Below are 14,993 nucleotides of genomic sequence, written 5' to 3'. Positions count from 1 at the left end.
CTAAATAACCTAGCAAATAACTGTTTTACTAGCTGTTGAATACTAGCGTTTTGGCTGAGGATAGTTGGAGTTGTGGTCTGATATAGCTATATGGGATTGGAGATTTTGAGATGTTAGTTTAAGATTGCTTTTATATTGTGTCTATCCGTGTTTCCTAGGAGGGAGACAGAGTGTGTAGTTGCGTGCCCATAAATGTGATTTCTGTATTGGCATATCTGCTGGGTACCGATTATGTGTTTCTACAAAGATACTGTTAAATTAATTGTTGTTTATGAGCTTAGTACTTCAGCAGGATGTGCTAAAATGTAGAATGAGGTGGAAGTTGAAATGTTGAGATTATGGAAGAATAAGCAGTCTATATTCACTGTTTTGGCATATAAGCAAGATGCGAAGGAAGAGATTGGTAATATGATTTGTGTTGGAAGGATGAGGCAGGTTTAATGTCTGGAGATGATATGGATCTCCTTAAAATACAGTCATGCCTTGGTAATATGTTGCCACAGTATTCTTTGCTTGTGAAATAATTGATTTCAGACTGGGCCAATTTGGGTGGCTAAGATTTTCTTACCAAGGATATAGAAAAGGAAAATGCAGGTTGTTTTGACTTAAGAAGGTTTTTAGGAAGTAAGGTTGCTTATTATGCTCAGGGATTGCAACACTGTCCACCTACACAGGCTGAGAGCGAACATGGGATGGAGCACATAACGCCCGTGGATGGGGTGGTCAAAGAGGGGCAAGGGGATGGAGACAGGGAAATCAGGGTTATAGTGGCAGGGGTAACCAAGGAGGAATAGACAGGAACACTTGTTTTAACTGTGGCCAGTATGGCCACTGGAGAAATGAGTGTCCACACCCCAGGAAACCCCAGATACCCCAACAACCCCACAATTCTCAAAATATGCCCGGTAGATAAGAATAACACCAGACCCACTCCCAACACCACTGGCCAGCATATCGCTTAGTTCAGGACTTTAGAGCCCTGAATGGTTTAATTGTGCCCATTGCACCCATTGTCCCTGATGTGACATCCCTCATTACAGCCATTTCACATGATGCCACTTGCTTCACTGTTATTGATTTAAGTAATGCATTTTTTCTATACCTATTGATCAAGAGACACAGCTACTTATGGTTTTTATTTTAATTTTTGAAGGCTGTCAGTTTACCTGGACACGCTTACCCAAGGCTATGTGGATTCCCCAGCTGTTTATTCGTTGGTACTCCAACATACTCTAAAAAACATGGACCCCGGTCTTGGTTCCGTCCTTTTGCAATATTTTGATGATTTTTATTATGTAGCCCTAGCTATGAGGCAAGCACTGTGGATACTGTCAGCAACTGTGGGTCACAAGGTTGTTAAACACAAAATGCAATTGTGTAAATCAAAGGTTGAATACTTAGGTTTTGTTCTGGCTTCAGGCACCAGACAATTGAGTCCAAAACGTATTGAGGTCATTCAGAGGATTCCTACACCCACTACTCGGAAGGAGTTGCTCACCTTCCTCGGCATGATTAATTACTGCTGCCAATGGATCCTTGAATGCTCCCATTATGACTCAATCCTAAGGCAGGCTGTACGTTCTGACAGCCCTGAAAATGTCTGTTGGTCACCAGACATGATAGCTGCATATATTGCCCTCAAGGTTGCTATTGTACAAGCCCCGGCTTTAGGACTACCTGTCTATTGTAAATCATTTTATTTGTATGCTCAGGACAAACTGTAAAACCATGGCCGCGGTCTGTGCATAAGAGCAAGGAGGCGGTATGCGTCCCATAGCATTCTTTTCCAAAGTAGCTTGAGCACAGGGTATGCAGGTTGTCTCAGAGCATTGACAGCATGTGCAATGGCTGTTGAAACTGCTACTACTATCACACTAGGGCATCCTACAAAACTTCATGCCAGTCACCAGGTCACTCAGCTGATAACAAATCTCACTACACAACACATGACAGCCCAGCGCTTAAGTGGTTATGAGATTCTTTTTCTTAATACCCAGAATCTGTCTATTGTCTATAGTCTTGTTAATTCTGGTCTTGTTTGTTTTGCATGCTATTCTCATTTCTGCTTCTGACTCTGTCTATACCATCTAAGCCTCATAATTAGTGATGACATTTCCAGAGGAAATGCCTTGGCTGACAAAGTGGCAAAAGGAAGTTGCAGCCATAATGTTTGGATTAAACAAGGTTTAGAGAAAGATCAGAATGATCTGTTCTCTAAAGAGGGGAGAATAGGCATAATTGAAGCAAACAGTCTTTTGTAAGATAGTGTGAACCATGTATGAGAACACATCCTAATATTCCACACAAATCACAGCACGGACATTTGCCCCCTCCAGCTGCTCTTTTTACACACTTACAGATTGATTTTATTCATGTATCCAAAATTGGTAAGAATACTTACTGGTCATAGTTGATCAGTTTAGTAGATGGCATGATGGCCTTTGTGACATCTAGGGAAGATGCTAGGACTGTAGTGAAGATTATTGTTGCTGAAATTATTCCCAGGTATGGCGGCTCTCTGCAGTATTGGCTCTCATAATGGCTCGGTTTTTGCCAGTAAGGTTACCAAGGAACTTGCTAAATTCTTGCAAGTTACCTGGAAGTTTCATATACCTTATCATCCACAGAGTACAGGGGTAGTTGAAAGGATGAATAGGACTATTAAGGAAAAGCCCAGAATTTACCCAGGAACATGGGTAAATTGGACTAGATATCTACCAGCTATTTTAGCTGATATAAGAATGAATCCCCACAAGGTGACTAAATTATCTCCCTTTGAGATTTTTGATGGGATGACCTTTTCCCACACCCTGGGCCAGGGAACCGCTTGTTATAATGTCTGGGGATTTACAGCTAATACAAGAATATGTACAGGAATTGTTGATAAAACTGAATGGTATGTATGACAAAGTGTCTTCGTAGTTTTCCCTTACCTTCACAGGAACCTACTCATCCATACCAGCCCGGTGACAAGGTGTATATCCGTCAGCTGAACAGAACCAGCAAAGGAGGATACCCTTTTGGACCACCTGCTACTGTGATTGCTGTATCCAGAACCGCTGTCCTCACAGATTCCGATGACATCTGGATTCACGCATCCCGAGTGAAGCTGTGTCCAAAGAGGGGAACCAAGGAAGACAACACCACTCCTCGCTCGGAAACAGAAGAAGTTCCCTTTAGCGAAGCATCATGGCTTTTACACCGTATCGTAGATTGAGAGGATCATACGTACCTGAGACCAAGATTATGTTTTTCGCTATGCTTTTTGGAGTTGTTATACTCCCTCTGATATTGTTCCTTGAATACCATTATGAGTACAAGTCAATGGCAAGTTTGAAACCTGTTTGTTTCTGGAGAAAAGGACTTTGACATGATGAACAATTCTTCAATACCCCCAGCCCAATTAGGCCTTAGCCCCTCATCTAGCTTTCGTCACACACGCTCCCTCAAGAACCTTTCTCCACCACCTTTCTATCAGCATGTAATATGCAATCATTCATTCACTGAACGCATTTGGATGAATTGGACAAATAGTAACCCTTATAAGTACCAGTTACCCATATGGAATGTGTCCATAACTAATGAAACGGATGCATTATGTTTGTTTGAAGGTTCACGGAATATTGTTAGATTTTATAACGCAGAAATGTGCATAGTTAAGGTTGCTAATTACACCAAGATCTGTGTCACATTATTTAATAGAAGTTCTGATGGTAAGAAGAAAAACAGGTTTTGGGATATATATATATATTATAAGAAAATTAATAAGGTTGCATATCAATATAAACAGACAGGCCGTATTACTTTTAATAATGATTATATAACTGGTACCATTAATTGGAGAAGGGGACAAATGTTGTAACATTATGTAACACAGCAAACAAAAGGCAGAAAAGGGAATGGTATGACACACTGTTAGGAGGTGCTGGAACCACTATGGGTATACTAAATAGTTATAGATATGGAGACCCTCAAGAATAAGTTAAACACAGCCAGCATGCATATAGGGACTGGTTTCCATGCTACTGCAAACTGGGCTCCAACTGTTGTTAAATCACAGGTTACAGGATTGGATTTAGATAAATCTATGTATAATTATTTAGATAATTTAACTGTTGCAACTATGAAATTCACTACAGGTCTAAGTAATTGGAGTATTTGTGCCATCAGGTATTTATGGATGCAACAACAAGGATTGGCATTAGAAAACACACTAATGATTCTTAAATTAGAGAAGATTAGAAGAATGCTTAACCACACAGATGTTTCATATTTTTCATGCTTTTGCTATTTTACATTATATCATGCATCATCAAAGGATGTTAAATTAGCTTGTCAATTTAACACATTACCAGTACCAGTTTATGATCTCTTTGCCAGAAATTTAACCTGGTGGGCACCTACATACACAGGTAGCCACACATATCTTAAAAGGAGAACTCCTTAAGGTGAGTTCACAAATTCAGAATGATTTAGCCCATCAATGGTATGACGCTTTCACTGGTTGGTCCCATACTGGATCCCAGATAATGAAATCATTCTTCTATCCGCTTGTTATTGTAGTTCTGATTTTATTGTGTATGAATTTTTATAACTGCCACCTTATTTGTACATTGAGGAAGAGAATACAGAAATTAATTCAGAACAGAAACAATTGGAAATTCTCCCCTCTGCCACTGGAGGGTATCAACCCATCTTTAAAACTGGGCCTTAGGAATTACCACATGGGAATCGAGGTGAAGAAATTAATTAAAGTCCCGCAGGGAGTGACTAGCACCCCTGAAAATACCATGTGGAGGTTTCTCTGTCCTGGTAAGATTTTTATCAATAACATGAGCAAATTTTATTTTTGCTCAAAGAGGGGAAATGTAAGAAATATTAGTTAATTTCTCATATCATTTTATAAGATGTATTATCATTATTGCTGACTTGTTAAACTACTTTTTGCTTTGTATGCTAAAATTTAATGTACGTCATAGATATGCTGAGTGTGGCAAAACTTGGACAATGACATTTTTCCTTTTAGGATGTCTGACAATGTGATACTATGCTTAGTATACAATTGTATAGGATGATCTAATATGATTGAGTGTGACAGACTTACAATTCTATAGGATGTAAGACAATGCTAAATACTCAGGATGTCTGGCCTCGGATCCAGACATATTCAAAGAAGGTCTTATCTATCTATTTAACATGTGATATTTAAGGAAGTAATCAATCTTATATTCTGAATGGCATATCTCATGACACATGTAAATACAATTGTATAAATGCCCGATTCACAGTAATACAAATTGAGAACTTGTCATGCACCTTTCGTGTGTCTGTTATTTGCTGAGCAAGTTTCTCCCGTCAATTGATGTGGTGACCGAGAGATACAGAATTGAGGGAATTGAGTCCAAGACAGCATTAACCCTTTCAACCTTATCAATATGTATTTGATCAAGATAGCAAGATGTGTTATAAAACCATGGAAGAGTTGCCAGACTATTACTTCAACATAAAATTTATTAGGAAGGATACATTGAGCTTTTGTCAGTTTTCAAATATGTGCTGCTGTACTCATAAGAACTAAACTACTGTATAGTCATAAATGCCTGATCTGACCCTGCAGTTTTTAGGCACACTGTACACTGGGAATCTAGTTGTACCACCAGCATGTAAACAACTTGCTTTAAGAAGCAATGGTCCAAATTTGACACGTGTATTTATATTACTTATATCCCACCTAAGCCATGCCAAAGCCTAAAGTGGCCACTAGTAGGTTTCTAACTGTTGTAGAACTGCAACTCCCGTGAGGCTTTCGTTGCCTTAGCCTTACAACAGTTTGGATATATTTGCACTACTACTTTTTGTAAGCCTAACCTGGTAGCCTGCTAGATAGTGTGTTTGAGATAAGATGACTCGGTACAGAATGACACGTAGCTCTGAGTGAGAGGGTATGAATAGTAACAGGCAGAGACTGACTAGCTGAGCCAGCAAGTATATCTGCCCAGTTACATGTGGTGCCAGCAAGTATCTCTGCCCAGTTACATGTGGTGCCAGCATGTATACTTGGCCAGTGCCATGTTGTGCCAGCAAGTATCTCTGCCCGGTTACATGTGGTGCCAGCAAGTATCTCTGCCCAGTTACATGTGGTGCCAGCAAGTATCTCTGTCCAGTTACATGGGGTGCTAGCATGTATACCTGGCCAGTGCCATGTGGTGCCAGCAAGTATCTGTCCAGTTACATGTGGTGCCAGCATCTAACCTGGACCAGCAAGTGCCAGCAGGTAACCCTGGCCAGGATCATGTGGTACCAGCAGGTAGGACCATGCGGTGCCAGCAGTTATACCTGCCATGTGATGCCAGCAGGTAACCCTGTCCAGGACCATGCGGTGCCAGCAGTTATACCAGGCCAGGACCATGGAGTGCCAGCATGTAACCTGGACCATGCGGTGCCAGCAGTTATACCTGGCCAGGAACATGGGATGCCAGCAGGTAAAGTGGACCATGCGGTGCCAGCAGGTATCTCTGCCCAGTTACATGAGGTGCCAACAGGTATACCTGGTCTGTGACATGTGGTGCCAGCATCTAACCTGGACCAGCAGGTATCCCTGGCCAGGACCATGGGGTGCCAGCAGGTAGGACCATGCGGTGCCAGCGGGCTGTAGGTGTCCCTCACTGAGCTCGCCGCCCCTGCCCACATTAGAAACACATGGCGCTAAGATGCTCGACCCAGCCCCTCCTCCTCACCTTCCCCACCGGTTAATACTCCATGCGGCGGCTCCTCCCCACAGACACCGCTCCGTCACCCCGGCGCACGGTACGTGCTCTCACCGGCTGCACCGCATATGACGTCAGCGCGTTGGTTAGTGATCACGCTGACTGAGAAACGGGGAGGGACGGGATTTCCACGTACCGCCTTCCCAGCGTGCTCCGGGAAAGGTGACGTCAGGACGTACGGCTGCGTGAGTGCCCCCCCCCCCGTCCCCCTGCTGATTGGCTGCTCCTAGCTGAGGGCGTGTCGCAGAGTGTGTAATATTTTCATTGCTGGTGTGGGCAGACTGGGAGACTAGTCACATGGAGGGTGATTAAACCAGGCCTACATAGCTGATCGGGAACAATTCTCCAACTCATCTGGTTGACTAGTTTTGCCTTAATTCTACCATTAGGATATCAGTTTGCTATAAGCTGGTTCATGGAGTTTTGGCTACACAGGAGAAGATGTATTTCACCCCCCAAGTGCAAGATGCGGAGTTTCGCCTAGCCGCCTTTTGGAATTTCTTATCCCCATTTTGTCTTACACCCCCTTTAGTGTACCTTATTCCCCGCAGTCCCTGTATGTGTATCGCTCATCCCCGCAGCCCCCTGTATGCCTATCGCTTATCCCCGCAGCCCCCCGTATGTGTATCGCTCATCCCCGCAGCCCCCTGTATGTGTATCGCTCATCCCCGCAGCCCCCTGTATGCCTATCGCTCATCCTCGCAGCCCCCTGTATGCCTATCGCTCATCCTCGCAGCCCCCTGTATGTGTATAGCTCATCCCCGCAGCCCCCTGTATGCCTATCGCTCATCCCCGCAGCCCCCTGTATGCCTATCGCTTATCCCCGCAGCCCCCCGTATGTGTATCGCTCATCCCCGCAGCCCCCTGTATGCCTATCGCTCATCCCTGTGGTCCCCTGTATGCCTATCGCTCATCCCCGCAGCCCCCTGTATGCCTATCGCTCATCCCCGCAGCCCCCCATATGTGTATCGCTCATCCCCGCAGCCCCCTGTATGTGTATCGCTTATCCCCGCAGCCCCCTATATGCCTATCGCTCATCCCCGCAGCCCCCTGTATGTGTATCGCTCATCCCCGCAGCCCCCAGTATGTGTATCGCTCATCCCCGCAGCCCCCTGTATGCCTATCGCTCATCCCCGCAGCCCCCTGTATGCCTATCGCTCATCCCCGCAGCCCCCTGTATGCCTATCGCTTATCCCCGCAGCCCCCTGTATGCCTATCGCTTATCCCCGCAGCCCCCGTATGTGTATCGCTCATCCCCGCAGCCCCCTGTATGTGTATCGCTCATCCCGCAGCCCCCTGTATGTGAATCGCTCATCTCCGCAGCCCCCTGTATGTGTATCGCTCATCCCCGCAGCCTCCTGTATGTGTATCGCTCATCCCCGCAGCCCCCTGTATGTGTATCGCTCATCCCTGCAGCCCCCTGTATGTGTATCGCTCATCCCCGCAGCCCCCTGTATGTGTCTCTCACGTCTCCAGAGACCCCTGTATGTGTCTCTTACGCCTCACGCAGCCGCCTGTATGTGTCTCTTACGCCTCACGCAGCCGCCGTTATGTGTTTTTTATGTTCCCCAGACTCCCCAGTATGTGTCTCTTACGTCTCTTATATCCCAGCTTGGGTAGTGGATTATCCTTTTAACCACTGTGTTGGGATCAAAATGCAATTTGTGTGGGTCCCTAGTGGTTGGAACAGACTCATCATATTCACTTTGGCTGCAACTGCATACAATATATTGTCTATAATAGTGGCATTGCCTTCACCAGTACAGTGGATACCCCTCTCACACATGGAACAGTCAGATTACTGTATGTTTGGATAGTGTTTAAAGGGACACTGTAGGTACTATAATTTCACCTCATTGAATTGGTTACAGTACCTTGAGTTCACTGGCACTGTTCCTACATTCAGGATATAACATTTTCAAACCGTTAAACACTATGTCAGGAATCCTGGCTGCCACTGGAGGTATGGCTAAGGCAAATATAACTCATTTGATTCTAGCAATACCAATTCATAGCAGCAATGGGCACCGTGATTGGCTGAAAGCAGTCCGCTGACACGTTCAGCCAATCATAGTCACCCATTGCTGCTTTTAAAATTTCTTGAATTGTAAATTTGGTATGATATGCAAAAGCAACCATGAAAAAACACACAGATTTGTAATGTATATAAAAAAAGAAATCAAATTATAGTCAATTGCATAAATCAATACAATCTTAATTTCAATGTAAATTTCTCTTTAATTATAAGAACCACTCCAAACACCATAAACACTACACCTCATTGCAGTAAGTATTTTGTTTGTGTGTGTGAGTGCCATTTTGACAACTTACCTTGGGTCTGACAGGCTCTGCTCCAAGCTCCAAGTAGTAACCAAAGGGAGCCGGAAGCTTCTAAGAAGGAGCTACTGTTAGCCCTGCAGGGCTAATTCATTGGCTGAGAACGTAAGCTGTCCATCAGCTGAACGAGCTGTTCAGTTTAGTGGTCCTTTAATTATGTAGAGGGCAAAATAATTTTCCTCCGTAGTATAGCAAATACTTAGCAACCAATTTTTGCTTTGTATTCAAACATGTCTTTCTGTCACAATACAAAAGGATAATGAAGGCTCTAATACCGCTTCATACTCTGCAATTAGAACACTTGAAAATAACTAGGTGTGAGTTCTGTCGATTTTGTTAGTTCCTAGAAATACTCAGGAAGGTTTTGTTACAGATTTGTCCAAGCTTGTCATAAAACGATGCTATTATGGGTAGTTTTATTGTTCATCGAAGATCAAGGGAGTAGATGATGCAATTTACCTGGGTTTTTTGTTTTTTCTTTATATGTCAAATACTTTTTATTCATGTTTTAACATAATATAATATATCATACAACATCGGCATATATATATATATATATATATATATATATATATAATGACTTACAAACCATTGACAAAACTAAACAAGCAATCGAATAAAATATACATAAATATTTGTATATGAAAGTAAACTATGTACAAGTAATTAATGACAATTTACTAGGATTTGAGCAGAAAGTTAAAAAAAAAAGGGCATTGAAAAAGAAAATATTCAGACAAAATTGTCTATCTGGAAAATAACTGAATAATACACTTTATTTTACATTAACTATTTTGGCCTAAATTTTGCAATCTTTTGTCAATTCGTCAACTCTCCTTTAAATTCATTGAACAATCTCACTAATATCAACAATATTTAATACATTTAATCCTAAAAAAAAATTTGATATGTAAGAAATGTTTATTAATGTTCTTTAAAGGTGTGGTTCTACATAACAACTTCACTTTAACAATGTTGTTATGGTGCCAGGAGGTTCCTGGCACTGGCTCACAAATGGTTTAAACCCCAAATCTATGTTCCAGCTCTGAATCACCCTGCCCCTCCAGTCCTTCCACTGTCCAAAATCCTAGAGAAAGGAAGGCTCCGGCAGCATTAGGCAAGAGTGGCTTAGAGCGGTCAGCTGACGCTCAAAGTCGATCAGTAGCTCCCGATTCTTAAAACTGTACATTTGATGTGATGTCATTGGAGGAAGATCGGAAGAGATAGAACTTTGCCTCTGCGATGTATAGTCAAAATTTTACTTAACATAAATTTATTTTTCCTTGGGATTATTAGTAGCGCACAACAACAGAGTGTTTGTGACTAAGTGGCTACTAAAACAGACTGGACATACCCCATTTGCAATACCTTTGGTTGTCTACTATTGCAAATTGTATGCCAATTTTCATTGCTGGGCTAGCGTATGGTTTCAAAGGCAACATATCAAACCTGGCGAATTTCAATGTGAAAAAACTGAAACACAAGCCTTATATTGGACTCTATAACTTTTGAAAACACCATAAAACCTGCACATGAGGGGCACTGTTATACTCGGGAGACTTCTCTAAAAACAAATATTAGTGTTTCAAAACAGTAAAACGTATCACAACAATTATATTGTCCGTGTAAGTGCCACTTGTGTGTGAAAAATCCAACAAATTTCACTGAGAATATCGTCGTCGTAATACATTTTACTGTTTTAAAACACTAATATTTGTGTTCACCAAAGTCTTCCGAGTAAAACAGTACCCCCCATGTACAGGTTTTATTGTGTTTTGGAAAGTTACAGGGTTAAATATAGTGCTAGCAAATTAAATTCCCTGAACTTTTGGCCTGGGTTGTCAGGCAGGTCCTGCTAATTGTAATTAATAAAATGACCTAATTATGTAAAATTATTACATATATATATATATATATATATATAAAAAGATAAATAGCTTGGCACTCTCCTTACTTGTATTCCAGTAAATCTGCCTGGGTGCAAACAGTTGTGCATTCCATATATAAACAAGAAAGAATGCACTCTCAGGGCTTGTGAAGAAAATATATTCTGTTTTATTTTACATCATGTGCGAACAAAAGATGTAAAATAAAACGGAATATATTTTCTTCACAAGCCCTGAGAGTGCATCCTAGATTCTTTCTTGTATGTATGTGTATATATATATATATAAATATAAATATATACATATATATATATATATATACATACAGTTGCAAGAAAAAGTATGTGAACCCTTCGGAATGATATGGATTTCTGCACAAATTGGTCATAAAAAGTGATCTGATCATCATCTAAGTCACTGGTGACTGGGCCACTTCAGAAGGCATATTTTCTTCTGTTTAAGCCATTCTGTTGTTGATTTACTTCTATGCTTTGGGTCATTGTCCTGTTGCAACACCCATCTTCTGTTGAGCTTCAGCTGGTAGATAGATGGCCTTAAGTTCTCCAGCAAAATGTCTTGATAAACTTGGGAATTCCTTTTTCCTTCGATGATAGCAATCCGTCCAGGCCCTAACGCAGCAAAGCAGCCCCAAACCATGATGCCCCCACCACCATACTTCACAGTTGGGATGAGGTTTTGATGTTGGTGTGCTGTGCCTCTTTTTCGCCTCACATAGTGTAGTGTGTTTCTTCCAAACAACTCAACTTTGGTTTCATCTGTCCACAGAATATTTTGCCTGTACTGCTGTGGAACATCCAGGTGCTCTTGTGCAGCAATGTAAACGTGCAGCAATGTTTTGTTTGGACAGCAGTGGCTTCCTCTGTGGTATCCTCACATGAAATCCATTCTTGTTTAGTGTTTTACGTATTGTAGATTCGCTAACAGGGATGTTAGCATTTGCCAGTGACTTTTGTAAGTCTTTAGCTGACACTCTAGGATTCTTCTTCACCTCATTGAGCAGTCTGCGCTGCGCTCTTGCAGTCATCTTTACAGGACGGCCACTCCTAGGGAGAGTAGCAGCAGTGCTGAACTTTCTCCATTTATAGACAATTTGTCTTACCGTGGACTGATGAACAGCAAGGCTTTTGGAGATACTTTTATAACCCTTTCCAGCTTTATGCAAGTCAACAATTCTTAATCGTAGGTCTTCTGAGAGCTCTTTTGTGCGAGGCATCATTCACATCAGGCAATGCTTCTTGTGAAAAGCAAACCCAGAACTGGTGTGTGTATTTTATAGGGCAGGGCAGCTGTAACCAACACCTCCAATCTCATCTCATTGATTGGAATCCAGTTGACTGACATCTCACTCCAATTAGCTCTTGGAGATGTCATTAATCTAAGGGTTCACATACTTTTTCCACCTGCACTGTGAATGTTTACATGGTGTGTTCAATAAAAAACATGGCAACATTTCATTCATTGTGTGTTATTAGTTTAAGCAGACTGTGATTGTCTATTGTTGTGACTTAGATGATGATCAGATCACATTTTATGACCAATTTGTGCAGAAATCCATATCATTCCAAAGGGTTCACATAGTTTTTCTTGCAACTGTATAGTGATATATACTTATATACTTATGTATATAGATATATATATATTATTTTGTTCTATATGTATTTTGATATCTAACTATATATTAATTTTAAAATACAGTTAGAACGTATTTACACATATATATTATTTTTTTTAATTTTTAAAAATTTTAGTTATTTTTATTATATATAAATATATATAATAAATTATATATAGATTTAATCAGTATTATTGTACATGTATTTTGATATTAATATATATATTAATATTAAAATACACTTAGACAGTTTATGTGTATGTGTATATATACTTAGATCATATATATATATAATAAATATATATGATCTAAGTTAGGGATCGATCGATATTGTTTTTTTAGGGCCGATAGCCGATAACGTGCCGATATTCTGTACATTTACCATTTTGAAAAAATAAACTATTTCTAAATGTAAATGCACAAAATATACATGCCACATGTAGTGGATGTAGTGTGTTTAGACAGGGGAGCTGTGTGTGTGTGTAGTGGATGCAGGGTGTTTGTGAAGTGTGTATAGTGAATGCAGAGTGTGTGTTTGTGTACTGTGCGTATAGTAAATGTAGTGTGCGTAAAGTGAATGCAGTGTGTTTGTGTGGTGTGTATAGTGAATGCAGTGTGTTTGTGTAGTGTGTATATAATTAATGCAGAGTGTGTTTGTGTAGTGTGTATATAATTAATGCAGAGTGTGTTTGTGTAGTGTGTGTATATAATGCAGAGTGTGTGTACTGTGTGTATGTGTTTGTGAAGGGATGTAATTTGTGTAAAATGGGCGGGAGGGGGGAGCAATTTTTTATTTTACATTTTGAATATTTATAGGTTTTATTTTTTTTTTGTCCTCCCTCCCTGATTGTTACCTGCCCAGGGAAGGGGGCTATGGCATTCCCTGGTGGTCCAGTGGCATTGGCTGAGCAGTGGGGGGGTCCGCAGCAAGCTGTTACTTACTTTCCCAGCAGCTCCGTTTGTGTACTGCGCGGAGCGTTGCCATGGTAACCCGTGGCAACGCTCTGACGGCCACGGGACTCGCGAGATTTACACAGGGGGGCTGAATGGAGCTGCTGGGAAGGTAACAGCTTGCTGCGGGACCCCAGTACCGCTGGGCTTGTAATGAGCACGGCGGTCATGGTATGTATTATCGGCAGTATCGGTATCTATATTGGCCGATACCGATATTGCCGAAAAACAGTAATTTTACTTACCGTAAATTCCTTTTTTAGTATAGTGGCAGTACTTACAAGTGGGATGTTCCTTATGGTTCTGGACAAGAAGCTCCCCCTTCTTAGAATTTAATTGCTGTGCTCCACCTGCTGCCTCCATATAACCTGCAAGCCAGAGTATCATACCAGTAATACAAAAGAACCAAACGGAGACTGAATAATGCAAATTCATGTAATCCATATGAAAGAGGAGGGAAAGCCAGTACTGCCACTATACTAAGAAAAAGGGAATTTACGGTAAGTAAAATTACTGTTTTTCCCTTCGTATAGTGGGAGTACTTACAAGTGGGAAATAGCAAGATCCCTGCAACAAAACAAAGAGTGGGGACTAAGCAGGCCACTACTTGCAGCACCTTACGCCCAAAAGCAGCTTCAGATGATGGGAATACGTCCAGCCTATAATGCTTGATAAAAGGTATGTAAGGAAGACCAAGTAGCAGCTTTGCAGATGTCTTCAGGTGAGGCAGCTGCTTTTTCAGCCCAGGAGGTCGCCATAGCCCTAGTACAGGGATAGGCAACCTTCGGCTCTCCAGATGTTGTGGACTACATCCCCCATAATGCTCTTACACACATAATGCTGGCAAAGCATCATGGGAGGTGTAGTCCAAAACATCTGGAGAGCCGAAGGTTCCCCACCCCTGCCCTAGTAGAATGAGCCTTTAACGGGAATCCCTTTGGATTGATAAGCCAACCTGATGGTATTTGTGAGCCATCTGGCCAAAGAGCGTCCGGAGACAGCACAACCCCTGTTAGTGCCTTGAACTATCTTATCTTCTGAACTATTTGTGGAATAAGATCTACAGGAGGTTCTTAGGAACAGATGCTGACATCTTGTCTTTATCTGTCTTATCCGGAGATATAGAACTGGACATATCTGTGGAAAAAACACCAGAATGTAATAATTTTAAGAGCATGCATAATGATAGGTGAAAAAGGAGAGTATTAAGAATTAAATCTCACCTCAAATCACCTAAGATCCGTGTAGGAGGGCTGGTGACACGGAGAACCAGGACTGTACACCCACCCTTGGGGTCAGGAAGGTTCTGCACAGCTTTATAAGTGCAAAATTTGAATTTGGCGCCAAACACCGTTTCGCGCATGCTCAATAGCACGATTCTGTGTTTGGTGGAACGCAACCCCTCCTGGGCGTGCGTTC

At 41.7% G+C, this 14,993-nt stretch overlaps 1 protein-coding gene across 2 annotated transcripts in view; it reads right to left on the bottom strand.

The window, feature by feature from the left end:
- XPOT (exportin for tRNA) overlaps positions 1-6,910 on the bottom strand; it is a 45,247-nt gene extending 38,337 nt beyond the window's left edge. For both annotated transcript variants that reach the window (XM_063447072.1, XM_063447073.1), the window contains exon 1: positions 6,738-6,910. The gene's annotated coding sequence lies outside the window, so the exon portion shown is untranslated. The remainder of the gene's footprint in view (positions 1-6,737) is intronic.
- Positions 6,911-14,993: the final 8,083 nt, after the last annotated feature.

The sequence above is a fragment of the Pelobates fuscus genome, chromosome 3, assembly GCF_036172605.1.
Source record: "Pelobates fuscus isolate aPelFus1 chromosome 3, aPelFus1.pri, whole genome shotgun sequence".
NCBI classification, from domain to species: domain Eukaryota; kingdom Metazoa; phylum Chordata; class Amphibia; order Anura; family Pelobatidae; genus Pelobates; species Pelobates fuscus.
Note: the sequence above shows the minus strand (reverse complement) of the source record. Positions and strands in the feature narration are given on the sequence as shown.